At 45.2% G+C, this 6,000-nt stretch overlaps 5 non-coding genes across 5 annotated transcripts; all 5 read right to left on the minus strand.

Annotated features, from left to right (window-relative positions):
• Positions 1-699: 699 nt before the first annotated feature.
• trnas-gcu (transfer RNA serine (anticodon GCU)) lies at positions 700-781 on the minus strand. Its single transcript has one exon. It is a non-coding gene; the product is annotated as a tRNA-Ser (tRNA).
• A 245-nt stretch (positions 782-1,026) lies between these two features.
• On the minus strand, positions 1,027-1,115 carry trnar-ucg (transfer RNA arginine (anticodon UCG)). The gene is given in 2 exon segments: positions 1,027-1,062; positions 1,079-1,115. It is a non-coding gene; the product is annotated as a tRNA-Arg (tRNA).
• A 1,928-nt stretch (positions 1,116-3,043) lies between these two features.
• On the minus strand, positions 3,044-3,125 carry trnas-gcu (transfer RNA serine (anticodon GCU)). The gene has a single exon. It is a non-coding gene; the product is annotated as a tRNA-Ser (tRNA).
• A 245-nt stretch (positions 3,126-3,370) lies between these two features.
• Positions 3,371-3,459, minus strand: trnar-ucg (transfer RNA arginine (anticodon UCG)). The gene is given in 2 exon segments: positions 3,371-3,406; positions 3,423-3,459. It is a non-coding gene; the product is annotated as a tRNA-Arg (tRNA).
• A 1,928-nt stretch (positions 3,460-5,387) lies between these two features.
• trnas-gcu (transfer RNA serine (anticodon GCU)) lies at positions 5,388-5,469 on the minus strand. Its single transcript has one exon. It is a non-coding gene; the product is annotated as a tRNA-Ser (tRNA).
• Positions 5,470-6,000: the final 531 nt, after the last annotated feature.

Consider the following 6,000-nt stretch of genomic DNA (forward strand, 5'->3'; position numbering starts at 1 on the left):
TCTCATCCTTTCAGCTCTAGAGAACCAGGACGCACTCATATTCAGGGCAGAGGTGGAGATTGACGCTGAATGTATGCTTATCCCAATTGAGGTGAACCTATGCGTACAGACAGGAAGATATACTGATCAAGTATCGGCCGGAACCAAACAAGGCTTTCGGTTATCCAACGAGTCACAGAGCCGAGTACCTCTGAGATATTTTAACTTTACTCAGTTTGGCGGGTTTCACTTTGCTCTGGGATTTGGATGCTGAGGGAACATCGGCGTAAAATCACACGTTTTAACGTGAAATACGTCTGTTTTCTCACATGTCGAGCGGCTGTTAGAAGCGGAAATTTGAGTAAAACATGGCGGGGCTCGTCCGGGATTTGGCCCGTGACTCTCGCATTTCAAATGTGATCATTCCGAAGGGAGAATCATAACCGTGGACCAACGAGCCGCCGACAGTGAAAAGCGCAGCACTGAGATTCTGACGGTGGTGAGAAATGATATTATGGCCCATCGTGCATGTGCTGTCTCTCAGATACCTATCGAATTAGTGCCCCTCGCCATTGTACTGCAACTGTTCTCCTTTTGACCAATATATTATTAATTTGAGACATGACATGAGGAAAGTACAGCATCCCTGTAAGTAAAAGGGGAATTTGGCGATGAGGTTAAATGTGAATGTCAAAAAGTGTTTAACCTGCAAGCCAACGACGACGAGAATGGGATTCGAACCCATGCGTGCAGAGCACAATGGATTAGCAGTCCATCGCCTTAACCTCTCGGCCACCTCGTCTCTGGTGTAAGATATCGTCAGCCATTCAATCTCCTGCTTTTTGTATCCAAATAGAAATAATGTGCAAGAAAGTCCACTTCACAGCTTGCTCTGCCCGTGCATGCAGATCGACAATGATGAAAACTTGCCATGAGATTCTTTGAGCAAACAGCCTTCCTTCACTTCAGGTGAGTGACTGGAAGAGATGGTTGGTTTCTCGGCAGAATCACAACAAAGAATATAAAATGTCTCGTAGCGAGCTAAGTTGACCGCGGCAGGACTCGAACCTGCAATCTTCTGATAACTTTGCGGTTGTCATCGAAGTCAGACGCCTTATCCATTAGGCCACGCGGCCGCTGCCAGCAACATTCATTGTGTTGTTGTATATATTGCGAGCAAATTCGGGGCAACTGCAATATCAAGGAGTGGATTTAGGAAAAGATGAGCATATTTCGAGTGAATGAACAGATGCACTGCGATCTGGGTGCGCACCGGCGCAGGCAACCCCAATGTAAATTGGAACACTATAGTTTAACAATTCGGTCATTGCAGCTGAAATCATACTCCTTCTCAAACAATACAGGATGACCCGGGTTTATGAGAAAATCCGTTTTAAAGGGAAAGATTATGAACCGGAACTGACAACCTGCCCATTTAAACAGACACAGAATGATCCGGAATTGCAAGGACATCCCTTTTACCCAGATGCAGAATGACCCTTGACTGACAGCAGTTCCCTTTTAAAAGAATAAAGTGAGATTTCGATCATCCCTGAAGGCAATTGTGCAGTGGGGCTCAGGACCACGCGGCGCAGAGACTGTTATTGAAGCCACAGGTGATAGACAAGGAGGGAGGGAAGGACGTAAAACCAGCCCAGTCTGAAACACACAAACAAACTAATATTCCTTAACCTCCAAAGGCAGGTTTTGAAATTTCAAATTGGAAATCCGGGACAGACAGCACATCCCTTTGAAACAGACACAGAATGATGAGGGTCTGATAGCACACCATTTTACAGAGACAGAGAATGATCTTGGACACACAGCAAATCCCCTTAAAAGGGACACGGAAATAGAATGAATAAAAACAGATAAATATGTAAAACTCGGCAGGTCGTGCAGATTTTGTGGAGGAAGAATCCGGTTTCACGTTCTGTCGGATAATAATTGCGATATTTCAGGAAAAAGTTAAAGATTACAGATGTTTTCAACAAAAATAGCGCCTGGAAAAAATACGCAGCGAGAAATGTCAAATGGGAACGTTTGTGATGCAGCGGAACGAAGGAGTGATTAAATAATACATGGCACAATGGAGAAAGGCAAAGTGGGTGGTAATCGGGCAATAACGTAACAAAGGATGGTCCAGAGGAAGTGTTAGTGGGAATAGCAGAACCATTACCAGAAAATGGGAGCGGTGCTTATCATCCGATACGTTGAACCTAATGTTGAGGCCAGAAGACGAGAACATGCTTACAATATAGGCTGTCACCGCCTTTTAATCAGACCAGGCAGCTTTGCCAGCCCGGATTGATTTCCTGTATGCTTTGAATTCGGCAGCCAAGGGACGAATTCAAAAAGCAGCTTCTCTCATCCTTTCAGCTCTAGAGAACCAGGACGCACTCATATTCAGGGCAGAGGTGGAGATTGACGCTGAATGTATGCTTATCCCAATTGAGGTGAACTTATGCGTACAGACAGGAAGATATACTGATCAAGTATCGGCCGGAACCAAACAAGGCTTTCGGTTATCCAACGAGTCACAGAGCCGAGTTCCTCTGAGATATTTTAACTTTACTCAGTTTGGCGGGTTTCACTTTGCTCTGGGATTTGGATGCTGAGGGAACATCGGCGTAAAATCACACGTTTTAACGTGAAATACGTCTGTTTTCTCACATGTCGAGCGGCTGTTAGAAGCGGAAATTTGAGTAAAACATGGCGGGGCTCGTCCGGGATTTGGCCCGTGACTCTCGCATTTCAAATGTGATCATTCCGAAGGGAGAATCATAACCGTGGACCAACGAGCCGCCGACAGTGAAAAGCGCAGCTCTCAGATTCTGACGGTGGTGAGAAATGATATTATGGCCCATCGTGCATGTGCTGTCTCTCAGATACCTATCGAATTAGTGCCCCTCGCCATTGTACTGCAAATGTTCTCCTTTTGACGAATATATTATTAATTTGAGACATGACATGAGGAAAGTACAGCATCCCTGTCAGTAAAAGGGGAATTTGGAGATGAGATGAAATGTGAATGTCAAAAAGTGTTTAACCTGCAAGCCAACGACGACGAGAATGGGATTCGAACCCATGCGTGCAGAGCACAATGGATTAGCAGTCCATCGCCTTAATCTCTCGGCCACCTCGTCTCTGCTGTAAGATATCGTCAGCCATTCAATCTCCTGCTTTTTGTATCCAAACAGAAATAATGTGCAAGAAAGTCCACTTCACAGCTTGCTCTGCCCGTGCATGCAGATCGACAATGATGAAAACTTGCCATGAGATTCTTTGAGCAAACAGCCTTCCTTCACTTCAGGTGAGTGACTGGAAGAGATGGTTGGTTTCTCGGCAGAATCACAACAAAGAATATAAAATGTCTCGTAGCGAGCTAAGTTGACCGCGGCAGTACTCGAACCTGCAATCTTCTGATAATTTTGCGGTTGTCATCGAAGTCAGACGCCTTATCCATTAGGCCACGCGGCCGCTGCCAGCAACATTCATTGTGTTGTTGTATATATTGCGAGCAAATTCGGGGCAACTGCAATATCAAGGAGTGGATTTAGGAAAAGATGAGCATATTTCGAGTGAATGAACAGATGCACTGCGATCTGGGTGCGCACCGGCGCAGGCAACCCCAATGTAAATTGGAACACTATAGTTTAACTATTCGGTCATTGCAGCTGAAATCATACTCCTTCTCAAACAATACAGGATGACCCGGGTTTATGAGAAAATACGTTTTAAAGGGAAAGATTATGAACCGGAACTGACAACCTGCCCATTTAAACAGACACAGAATGATCCGGGATTGCAAGGACATCCCTTTTACCCAGATGCAGAATGACCCTTGACTGACAGCAGTTCCCTTTTAAAAGAATAAAGTGAGATTTCGATCATCCCTGAAGGCAATTGTGCAGTGGGGCTCAGGACCACGCGGCGCAGAGACTGTTATTGAAGCCACAGGTGATAGACAAGGAGGGAGGGAAGGACGTAAAACCAGCCCAGTCTGAAACACACAAACAAACTAATATTCCTTAACCTCCAAAGTCAGGTTTTGAAATTTCAAATTGGAAATCCGGGACAGACAGCACATCCCTTTGAAACAGACACAGAATGATGAGGGTCTGATAGCACACCATTTTACAGAGACAGAGAATGATCTTGGACAGACAGCAAATCCCCTTAAAAGGGACACGGAAATAGAATGAATAAAAACAGATAAATATGTAAAACTCGGCAGGTCGTGCAGATTTTGTGGAGGAAGAATCCGGTTTCACGTTCTGTCGGATAATAATTGCGATATTTCAGGAAAAAGTTAAAGATTACAGATGTTTTCAACAAAAATAGCGCCTGGAAAAAATACGCAGCGAGAAATGTCAAATGGGAACGTTTGTGATGCAGCGGAACGAAGGAGTGATTAAATAATACATGGCACAATGGAGAAAGGCAAAGTGGGTGGTAATCGGGCAATAACGTAACAAAGGATGGTCCAGAGGAAGTGTTAGTGGGAATAGCAGAACCATTACCAGACAATGGGAGCGGTGCTTATCATCCGATACGTTGAACCTAATGTTGAGGCCAGAAGACGAGAACATGCTTACAATATAGGCTGTCACCGCCTTTTAATCAGACCAGGCAGCTTTGCCAGCCCGGATTGATTTCCTGTATGCTTTGAATTCGGCAGCCAAGGGACGAATTCAAAAAGCAGCTTCTCTCATCCTTTCAGCTCTAGAGAACCAGGACGCACTCATATTCAGGGCAGAGGTGGAGATTGACGCTGAATGTATGCTTATCCCAATTGAGGTGAACCTATGCGTACAGACAGGAAGATATACTGATCAAGTATCGGCCGGAACCAAACAAGGCTTTCGGTTATCCAACGAGTCACAGAGCCGAGTACCTCTGAGATATTTTAACATTACTCAGTTTGGCGGGTTTCACTTTGCTCTGGGATTTGGATGCTGAGGGAACATCGGCGTAAAATCACACGTTTTAACGTGAAATACGTCTGTTTTCTCACATGTCGAGCGGCTGTTAGAAGCGGAAATTTGAGTAAAACATGGCGGGGCTCGTCCGGGATTTGGCCCGTGACTCTCGCATTTCAAATGTGATCATTCCGAAGGGAGAATCATAACCGTGGACCAACGAGCCGCCGACAGTGAAAAGCGCAGCTCTCAGATTCTGACGGTGGTGAGAAATGATATTATGGCCCATCGTGCATGTGCTGTCTCTCAGATACCTATCGAATTAGTGCCCCTCGCCATTGTACTGCAACTGTTCTCCTTTTGACGAATATATTATTACTTTGAGACATGACATGAGGAAAGTACAGCATCCCTGTCAGTAAAAGGGGAATTTGGAGATGAGATGAAATGTGAATGTCAAAAAGTGTTTAACCTGCAAGCCAACGACGACGAGAATGGGATTCGAACCCATGCGTGCAGAGCACAATGGATTAGCAGTCCATCGCCTTAACCTCTCGGCCACCTCGTCTCTGCTATAAGATATCGTCAGCCATTCAATCTCCTGCTTTTTGTATCCAAACAGAAATAATGTTCAAGAAAGTCCACTTCACAGCTTGCTCTGCCCGTGCATGCAGATCGACAATGATGAAAACTTGCCATGAGATTCTTTGAGCAAACAGCCTTCCTTCACTTCAGGTGAGTGACTGGAAGAGATGGTTGGTTTCTCGGCAGAATCACAACAAAGAATATAAAATGTCTCGTAGCGAGCTAAGTTGACCGCGGCAGGACTCTTCTGATAATTTCGCGGTTTTCATCGAAGACAGACGCCTTATCCTTCAGGCTACGCGACGTGCATTGTGTTGTTGTGCATATTGGGAGAAAATTCGGGGCAACTGCAACATCAAGGTGTGGATTTACGAAAAGATGAGCATATTTCGAGTGAATGAACAGATGCACTGCGATCTGGGTGCGCACCGGCGCAGGCAGCCCCAATGTAAATTGGAACACAACAATTTGACAAATCATACTCCTTCTCAAACTAGACAGGATGACCCGGGTT

This window comes from Pristiophorus japonicus, unplaced genomic scaffold (genome assembly GCF_044704955.1).
Source record: "Pristiophorus japonicus isolate sPriJap1 unplaced genomic scaffold, sPriJap1.hap1 HAP1_SCAFFOLD_168, whole genome shotgun sequence".
NCBI classification, from domain to species: Eukaryota; Metazoa; Chordata; class Chondrichthyes; family Pristiophoridae; genus Pristiophorus; species Pristiophorus japonicus.